Raw genomic sequence first — 10,000 nt, 5'->3', positions numbered from 1 at the left:
GCAGCAGTTCAGGGACGTCACGTTTGCTCAGAGTCTCTCAGGAAGAACGAAGCAGCGCCGGAATACAGGAATCCTAATTTCTGCACCCTCGCAGCGCGTCCGTACGTCCAGGAGCAGGTTAGCATCGGGCTACGTGCGCTTACTGAGGACCCTGAAGGGCGGTTACCATGGCGATTCTGATGTTGCTCACATTAAAATCCTGCTATCACGCTGTTATAAAACCTGGATGCAAAACATTAAGGGGATAAAAACTCTTCTGTGTTCTCTTTTTGCAGGAGGAACGTCGTCATGGTTTCGTCGCGCTGATCCAGAAAAAGCCACTTTTATTTACGCCTGCGTTGGAATCTGCCCGATATCGTCTCCTTACTATTCTGTCGCTGTAATTTATCCTCATGTTTGACTTTGTAAATAAAGATGTAAAGAAAGTGGCAGGTCGTTTTTGACAGCGAAACCTCGACACACAATCCTTAAAGCTCCGCCTCCTCACCTGGCTTAAGTCCCAAAAACATTTGTGGGCGGGGCTGCAGAGGTCAAAGTTCAGACCGATGTGTTTACAACAACGGGAGGTTTTATTTCCTCTATTGTGTCTTAATTCTGCACATTTGTGCTAAAATGATACAATATAAAAAAATCATATTCAAAGATCATCTTTCTAAAACCTTGAGGGGGGAGGAGGAAGAGGGGGGAGGGAGAGGAGGGGGGAGGGAGAGGAGGGGGGAGGGAGAGGAGGGGGAGGAAGAGGGGGGGGAGGATCTTCAGCAGTTATACTGAGCTTCTGCAGAGAACACACACACACACACGTGCACGCCATGTGTGATGGCGTGCACGTGTGTGTGTGTGTGGACAGGAAATGCCTGAATCCTCCAACTGTTTTCTCATCACAGCTGCAGGATGATTGGGGGCGTGTCTCTGGCCCTTTGTTAAGGTGCTGTTGCCGTAGTTACCACAGATCAATATGGATGGATGAGAGCAGCCTGATGCATTTAGGACTTTCAGGCAGCAGAAGCGAGGACGAGGACGTCCTGCTGGGGGACGAGAGACACGAGAACCTCTCTGTAGGACACGCTCCTGCCCAGGAGATCCCAGGACATCTGCTGGTCCTGGACCTGGTCCTGGTCCTGGACCTGGTCCTGGACCTGGTCCTGGTCCTGGTCCTGGACCTGGTCCTGGACCTGCTGCTGCGTCTGGAGACGTCCTGTCAGAGCTGGAGCAGCAACGGTGGACATCAGGACATGGCCGATGTCCTCCAAACGTCCCTTTGAATCCTGATTCTGAAAAGTCTGACTTGGGTTCACAGAGCTGATGTTCACCACCAGGAAAACACCAAGGAGCTGCAGTAGCCTCAGAACCCAAGCAGGACCCGGTCTGAGGAGCTCAGAGACACCCAGCAAAGATCAAAGGACCCAGTGGAACGAATCAAAACTGAAAGCAGATCACCAAAGTGTTTGTGCGGGTTTGTAAGACTAACGCTGTCGTTACCACAGTTACCTCAACGCCTGAAGCTTCCAGGTGGGACTGAACATTTTGCTGGTTTTCTAGTGAAGCTCTTGAGATGTTTGAGGTCTCACTCAAACGACCACGTAGGTACAGAGGTCTCACTCTGAGTGTGTGTGTGTGTGTGTGTGTGTGTGTGTTACGGTCCTCTTTGTTTAAGTTTATCTTCTGAAATAACATTTTAAAATCCGCTACAGTGAAAAACTAAAGTGTTCGGTTTCACAGCCAAATAATCTTTACGTCTCTTTTATACGAATTCCTTCAGATTTCGGACATCAACACACAGAGGCAACGTTAGCATTAGCATCTTTATTTCTGTTGTTGCATAGGAGATGCACATCTTTCTTCCAGTAATGTGATTCTGTGAACATGGAGTCTCCAAAACAAAGAAACCTGGTGCCCTCAGCGCGCCCGGCGGACGCCGGACACAGCCGGCGGGCGGACGGACGGACGGACGCTAGCTAACATCAAACACAAGTGTGACGGCTCGTGGAGCAGCGCAACGGCAGAAAGGCTCCACGCCGGTTCATCAAAGAGGCACAAGGTTCAAGTCAGTGGTGGTGGAGGGTGATGGAGGACAGGTTATCTGTGCGGATGGAGGAGAGGATGATGGGATACGCGTGGCGGTGGCGTGAACGTGTGACTCAGACTGCAGCAGGGACGCGGCTGCGCAGCGATGCTCGGGATAAAGCTAAAGCTCGCCATGAGATTGTCTTGTCTTAGCCGCCGTTGGCGTCGCCTCCAAAACGTTTGTGACGCCGATGAGTCGATACGTTGGGCCGAGGCCAAGTTAGCATCAAACGCTAAACAGTCAGTAAGAAGAAAAATGGCCCTAATCTCCTCCCGTAGTCGCTCCTCTCATCATTCAGTCCAAAGTTTATCAGGTCTGGGCTGCGGGAACCTTCCAGGATCGATACCGAGGCGATAAATCGATACGCCGCCGCCCCTCCAGGGTCCGAAAGCGAAGACGTCCTTCTGAGACGTGATGTCGACACTTCGCTGAGTCGGTGACGTCGTCCGTTAACAAAACCGTCAACTCATCAACAAAGTTCTGAGGAGCCACTGGAGGAGACTCCAACCATCGACCACAGCTGGCCTGGGACCGGGGGTGGGGGGGTGGGGGGGGGGGGGGTTCAGGTGATACCTCCATCTCATCCTGGGGGGGGGGGGGGGGGCTGTAGTGGAGGAGCCGCAGAGGAGGCTCGATCCCCGATTCTGCCGAGCTCAGCAGAAAAAGGTCGAAGTCATCGATTCAGTCTCCTGCAGGAAACCGCCTGGCCTGGGGGGGGGGGGGGGGTGTGAGGGGGGGTGAGGGGGGCGGTGGGGGGGGGGGGGGCAGACGGCAGTTAGCTGGATTGTCGGATCAGAAGCCGGCGAGGCTGCGGCAGCGACGGCCCTGCAGTCATCATGGTGGCACAACCTTCACATGGGTGATGAGGGAGGAGATGGAGATGGAGATGGAGAGAACGATCTGCTCTTGTCTTTCTGTTGTCATAGTAACGGGTTATAGGTGGTTATGGAGAGCATGCACTTACATCTCATAACTATTGTACATTAGTCAGAACCACAGACAGCAAAGGCACGGCAGCTGATCTGGGAGTAACGGATGCTGGTTTGAATCCATCTCTGGACGAGCGACGGCTGGAGGGTCTAAAGGAGGCGTCGGACTGGGCTGGTTCTTCTACTGGGTGCATAGTTCTCATGCAGGTCAGGCTGCCGTCAGGAACCTTCCCCCCGTCACAGGCTCAAATTAGCACTTAGCACCATGAGATGGTTCTGCAGCAGGAGAGGTGAACGTCTGGTTGGTGTAAATCAAAGGTAACGAGCAGAGAGGAGGAGCTTCAGCTGAGGGCATCTCAAAGCTGCTGAAGCTCCTGGAGGTCTTCTGCTGCTCTGGTCCAGAACAGTCGGGGGAGGCGGAGCAAGGACAGGGGGCGGAGCCTCAGCCCGCCAGCACAACAGCAGATCGTGTCGTCTGCTTCCTTTCAGATGATTTTCTTCCTCGCGTGTTTCGTCTCATCGTTGTTGCGACGTGCTGTGTTCACAGCTAGCCTGAGGACGATGCTAACTGGCGCTAACGGGCGCTACAGTGGGAGGAGCTACGGGACGCAGCTTCCTCCGCCGATCCAGCGGAGGCGCCCGTGGTCCTGAGGCGGCGGCGGCGATGGAGGCATGGATGGACGGTCAGAGGAGTGAGGAAAGAAACAGATGGAAAAGAAAAAGAATCGTGTTGCACAAGGAAGCTGTTTATTTCCTGCGTGGAATGGTGAACACAAAAGAAGATGCTTGTCTAGCCGGCATCGCTCGGCCGCCGCGCCATCGCTTGATCTTCAAAAGGAAGCGGAAGCTTTGCTCGTTTAGCCACTTCGTCAACATCGATGCAACAAATAACCTTCAAAACATACAGCGTAACATCCATTTACAATGGTGGCGTCGCCACGGCAACCTGCACTTTAGAAGTGCAGGAAGAAGCTTCATCATCAAGAGGAAAAGTCCTTAAATACATAAAAGAGCAAACGAGAGAGAAATGAAGAAGAGAAGGAAACAGGAGAGTTTTCAACTTAAATCCAGTTTCCGAAAATCAAACAAGTTCTACCGACGTGGCCTCGATACAAACAGCCAGAAAAGTTCACAACACTAGTTTTTCCTCATTATTCAAGGTTACAAAAGTCCTGCGTTATAAAATAGGGCAGCTTTAAAATGAGTGAATGGGTCAGAGTTTAGGTCATCAAACACGCCCGCGCCGCGCCGCCCTCGCCTGCGTCTCGCCGCTAACGTACCACAACTAATGACACACGACAACACAACAACACAACAACACGCTGCCCAAACTATTGCTTTTATCGTCGCCTTCGGCTTCCTCTTTAAAAAGGGTGCAATTTTGTCATCGTCTCGCAGCCCAAAGCTGCTGATTCGCCACGATTCTGCGACACTTCAAAAATGTCCGTGCAAGTTTTTATTCCCTCTCCGGTCCCGGAAGTTTCCACCTCTTACTGGATATTTAGTGCAGGTAATTCCGGAAGTAATGCCCAGCGTCTGGCTAAAGGGGGAGGACAGAGACCCAACACGCTAACATGCTAACGTCTGAATGCACAAACAACAGTCGGCGTCCCCCGTGCACGCCGCCGTCGACGGTGCGCGTGCACGGAGGACGCCGGAGGCTCAAAATGACCCCGGAGCTGAACGGAGGGAAAAGAGGAAAAGTCCAGCAGCGACGGAGGCTCAGCTCGGCTGCAGTGTCGCTGCGGGTGGCTTCGCCGTTTAGGGACCGACCACAGAGAAGGACGCCGGTCACGTGCACGCCAACTTTGGTTGAAAACAAAGGAAAATAAATAACGACAAAACGTCCGCGAGTGCAAGCAGGTTTGCATATTTTCTGTTTCAGGTAACAAAACGGAACCGACACCAACACGAGGAAGACTCGGACTTTCACATTTTTGCTGTTCCACGTTTTGGGTGACGGATGTAAAACGTTCCCGTCGGAAACGGCGGGAAAGAGGAGGCGCGCTGCTTCGATCTCCTGGCCAGTGAGCGTTGCTAGCTAGCTGTGGCTGCTAAAGCCAAACTGAAATTTAGTGAAATGAGTACAGATCAGAGAGACAGAACCACGACTGTCGCTGCTCCTCACCGACATCAGCGTCAGTTCGCTTTTAAAAACATTTCTAAAAATCCTTATAAATTATTGCAAACACTGGAAATACGACCGCAGTTTTGTCAACAGATCCACGTGGCTCACCGCTAGCTACCGCTAATTAAGTCGAGCTAGTTAGCAAAGCTTAATCAAACTGAGGTAGTAGATTAACTGCATTCGTCCAAACGAGCTCCACCGACTGCAAAACAAACGGTTCCAAACTCAACAGCGACAAACGCAGCTTTCGTTTAAATGCTAACGCTGCTATACAGGAACTAGCTTCGCTAAACTAAAGCAAAGTTAGTTATCAAAGTTAAATAGACAATTTGTGACTAAATTAGTAGCAACTACCAAGCACTTTAACCAGACTGATCCCTGGCGTCTCTAAAGCTAAGCTAATGCTAGTTCCGACGGGGGACGAGTCCAGAACCTGCAGCCTGGTTGGGTTCAGGCTGGAGCTGAAGCGTCTCCATAAACATCTGTTAGTGCTCATTTCACCAAATTTCACAGTGTTGCTGTCGGCTAATCTGTGGTTTACCTGATGCTAGCTGGTGCTGACCTCACCTGTGAGGTCTTCTCAGAAACGGAACCAAAGGCAGCAGCTACTCTACGGAGCCCAGCGGCCACGTTCAGCCGGCTCAAACCGCCCATCCCATGTTGTGTGGCGCTCCGGACTCGAGGCTAAAGGCACATCAACGAGGACCAACGAGTTTCATGCAGTTTTGGAACGGAAGCAGATTTTCTGTCGTTGGAGGAAAGAGTGAAACAGACGTGAGGAGAGCAGGTGGAGGTGGGGCGGCGGCTGGTTACACGGTCCAACTACAGCTAGCAAATTAGTCACTAACACTACAACATGCACTTTTTTTCACTTTTCATGTATGTTTGATGCTGCGTGGTTGACTGTGTACATATATTTATTTATTTATTTATTTGTTTGTTTATTTATATAGTGTCGCAAAGTAAAAAACAAAGGTGTCCTCAGCTGCTCCGCCTACTTATAAAACCACACCCCCTGACTGACCCTGGCCAACTGAGGGAGTAAGTGCGTGTGATTGGACGGGACCTCTTAGAGATCCGCCCAATCGCGGGGCAGCCCGTGGGCGGGGCCCGTGGGCGGGTGGGCGGGGCCCTTTAAGGATTATCGCGCTAACGCAGAAGAAGATTGGAGCTTTGCAACAAGACTTCCTGGTTTAAAGGGTCGTGACCTGACTGAGGTCGTCACCGCGTCTCCATGGAGACGGAGGCTCCGCTGTCCTGTGGCCCTCAGTCTCTCAGAGTCCGCAGGTGTGAACGTCCCCCCCCCCCCCCAACCCCCCCCGGTTCACAACAGCCACCTAAATTGCACGTTCCTCATCATCGATATTCCTCATGTGGCTCCTGCTGACCTGCTGGAGCTCCACCCACATGGGGGGGGGGGGGACCAGTACCGGGCTGGGACAGATCAACAGATCATGACCCCCCCAACACTTGACCCCACCCCCCCGTGGTTGCACCCTGCAGCTGAGGGTCGCCCCCACCTGCCACCCCTCCCTCCATCATTGGTCCATGTCTGTGAAAAAAGCCTCCTGGGAGGAAGGGGCGGAGCCAAGCAGGGGGTGGAGTCTGCCAGTCGTTCTGCCCTGGGGGGGCAGAAAGGATCTCAGAAGAGTTTCATTTTCTTGCAGCCTGATCTCCTTGAGGGGGGGTGGGTCCGTTGGGGGGGTCAGAGCCTCTGCAGCCATGCTACCACGGAGGGAGCGCTGTGTGGTGATGGGGGCGGAGCCTGATGTCATGGAGGGAGGAGCCAGGGTGTTGCAGGTGGAGGAGGAGTCAGCAGCCATTAGACGTACAGGTGTGTGCAGGGGGCGTGGCCTCTGGCGTCCTTATCCCAGGTACCACTGTGGACAGAGATCACAGCATCTCATCTGTTCTTTGATGTGTGCACCAATCCTTTGATTTTAAAAGTTCTGAAAATGTCTCGGATGTTTGTGTGTGTGTGAGTGTGTGAGTGATCAGGCAGTATTGATCTTCTAGAATCTCTTCTTCATCGTGGCCTTGGTCCAGTTAAAGATCCCCCCCCCACCCCTCCGACACACACATATCATGTCTGGTTGCTATGGACAACAAGACAACAGGGGACGTGACTACCATCGCCAAGGCAACCACATGACCCACCCCATCCCAACCTGGCTGCAGCCCCTCCCCTTTCTCATTTACTTTCTGACCATCTACTATCTCTTTCACACACACTCACACACACTCACATGCACACACACACGCACACACACACACACACACACACTCACACACACTTGCACACACTCGCACACCACACACACACACACACTCCACACACACACACACACACACACTCACACACACTTGCACACACTCACACACACTTGCACACACTCGCACACCACACACACACACACACATACACACACTCACACACACACCACACACACACACACACTCACATACACACACTCACACACACACACATACACACACTCACACACAGTTGCACACAGTCACACACTTGCACACACACTCGCACACACACACACACACTCACCACACCACTTGCACACACTCACAACACACACACACCAGCGATGGAGGACTGGAAGGTTCGTTTTTAATCAATACAACTTGCTGATGCTGGGACTTCTCTCTCTCTCCAGTCTCTCCCTGTGTCTCTCGCCCTTTCCCTCCCGCTGTCCTGAGAAGAACCTGAGGTCCAGTAAAGGTGACCATCAGGTCCACATCTGCATATTCAGAAGGTTCTCAACTCAATGTGAGAAACAGAACTTTAGCAGCTTTACGGACTTCTGAGGACCTTCCATCCCTCCAGATCATCTCTGAGATGGTTCTACAGTTTGGAGCCCACGTGTGGCCGACCTGATAGGACGGGATTTGTCTCCAGAAGGTCCGATGAGATCAGAGCAAAAACCAAAGCACGAGGTCTGAAGAAGCTCCTCCAGAGCTGTGTTTTTGTGAGTGTGTGTTTGTGTGTGTGTGTGCGTGTGTGTGTGTACTGAGGTCAGGGATTATTTGCCATCTGATTTATTAAGAGTGTAAAGATGGACCAGCCTTGACACACACACACACACACACACACACACACACACAGAAGAGTGTGTGTGTGTGTGTGTGGGGGGGGGGTATTGACTTTCAGCTGACACTTTTCTCTGAAGGCACAGTATCGTGTATCTTCCACGAAGACACGTTTGATTATGTGTTAGCGTGTGTTAGCGTGTGTTAGCGTGTGTTAGCGTGTGTTAGCATGTGTTAGCAGGAGTACCTGTGGTTGCTGAGGGATGTTAAAGCCGGGGTCTCTGGGTCCAACACTGACAAACCGCTGACCTGGAGATGATGTGGGGGTGGAGTAAGCTGTAGGTCACACACACACACACACACACACCACGCACACACACGCGCACACACACACACACACACACACACACACACACACACACACACACACACACACACACACACACCATGATGAAATTGACAATATTTTTATAATTAATATTCATTCTGACGTTTGTTGGTTAGAAGCTGAAGAGATAAAATAAAACAGGAGATCACGTGCATGCACCCAAATGTGTGTGTGTGTGTGTGTGTGTGTGTGGACTCACTGGGTGAGGTGGGAGAGTTGCCCCCAGCCTCGTTGGACGAGGTGGAGGGTGGCTTGGCATCAACGGGCAGAGGTACGGGCCGCGCCATGGGAGGGGGGGGAGGGGGAGGCAGCATGGGGGTGGGCAGGAGGGTTGTGGACCTTCCCCTGGGGGGTCCCGTTGGGCTGGAGGGAGAGAGCGGTTAGACCAGAGCAATGACAGGCCGGGGTGTGTGTGTGTGTGTGTGTGTGTGGGTGGGTGTGTGGGTGTGGTGTGGGTGTGTGAGTGGGTGTGTGTGTGGGTGTGTGTGTGAGTGGGTGTGTGTGTGTGTGTGTTTGTGTGTGTGGTGTGTGTGTGGGTGTGTGTGCGTGGGTGTGTGTGTGTGTATGTGTGTGAGTGGGTGTGTGTGTGGGTGGGTGTGTGGGTGTGTGTGTGTGGGTGGGTGTGTGTGGGTGTGTGTGTGTGGTGTGGGTGTGTGGTGGGTGTGTTGTGTGTGTGTGTGGGTGTGTGTGCGTGGGTGTGCGTGTGTCTGTGTGTTTGTGGGTGTGCGTGTGTTTGTGTTGTGTGTGTGTGTGTGTGTGGTGTGGGTGTGTGAGTGTGTTTGTGTGTGTAGGTGTGTGTGTGTGTGTGGGTGTGAGTGTGTATGTGTGTGAGTGGGTGTGTGGTGTGGGTGTGTGAGTGTGTTTGTGTGTGTGAGTGTGTGGGTGTGTATGTGTGTGTGTGCTGGAGTTTGCATTGATTCAGTGTCTAGACGAAGACATATCAACTATCTCACCGCAGACATTCCCCCTCCCCTCACACACACACACACACACACACACACACAACGCAATGTCTCTTGTTATGGATCTGCAGACTCAGCTTGTGCGTGAGGCAGTTGACAGTGTGTGCGGCGTGCGCACGTGTGTGTGTGTGCTTACATTGAGGAAGCCCACCTGTCCGGCCTGCTGGGCGGAGTCAGGACAGACCAGTTGGACGAACTCCTTGAGCGTCTCCTGCGGGTGATACCTGATGGCCGGGTGGGAGAAGTAGGAGCCAGGCTGCTGCAGGATGGGGGAGGAGGAGAAGTGGAGGCTGGAGGGGGGGGCGTGGGGGCTGGCTGCAGGGGCACACACACACACACAATTATTTCAACACACAACCTGCAGACGGGAAGGGGAGGGGCTAAGGCAGTAAAATGACCGGTGGGCGTGGCTTAATATGCACCATGAAGATGATGATTATGATGGTCAGAAAGTATTAAAGACAAACACCATGATGCAAAATTCTC

General features: G+C 52.6%; 1 protein-coding gene and 1 long non-coding RNA gene across 5 annotated transcripts in view; one reads left to right on the top strand and one right to left on the bottom strand.

The window, feature by feature from the left end:
* The window catches only part of tm2d1 (TM2 domain containing 1), a 4,278-nt gene extending 3,853 nt beyond the window's left edge, over window positions 1-425 (top strand). Inside the window, exons 6-7 of one of the 4 annotated variants that reach the window (XR_008951300.1) lie at window positions 1-117; window positions 276-425. The exon at window positions 1-117 is cut by the window's left edge and continues 315 nt beyond it. The gene's annotated coding sequence lies outside the window, so the exon portion shown is untranslated. The other 3 variants (XM_057037873.1, XM_057037872.1, XM_057037874.1) reach the window with 3 other exon arrangements.
* A 1,363-nt stretch (window positions 426-1,788) lies between these two features.
* On the bottom strand, window positions 1,789-9,986 carry LOC130528901 (uncharacterized). The gene is made up of 4 exons (XR_008951432.1): window positions 9,651-9,986; window positions 8,752-8,915; window positions 8,412-8,500; window positions 1,789-7,002 (listed from the first exon to the last, which is right to left on the bottom strand). It is a non-coding gene; the product is annotated as an uncharacterized LOC130528901 (long non-coding RNA).
* Window positions 9,987-10,000: the final 14 nt, after the last annotated feature.

The sequence above is a fragment of the Takifugu flavidus genome, chromosome 7, assembly GCF_003711565.1.
Source record: "Takifugu flavidus isolate HTHZ2018 chromosome 7, ASM371156v2, whole genome shotgun sequence".
Classification (NCBI taxonomy): Eukaryota; Metazoa; Chordata; class Actinopteri; order Tetraodontiformes; family Tetraodontidae; genus Takifugu; species Takifugu flavidus.
The sequence above is the reverse complement of the archived record's forward strand: the minus strand, read 5'-3'. Positions and strand labels throughout refer to the sequence as shown.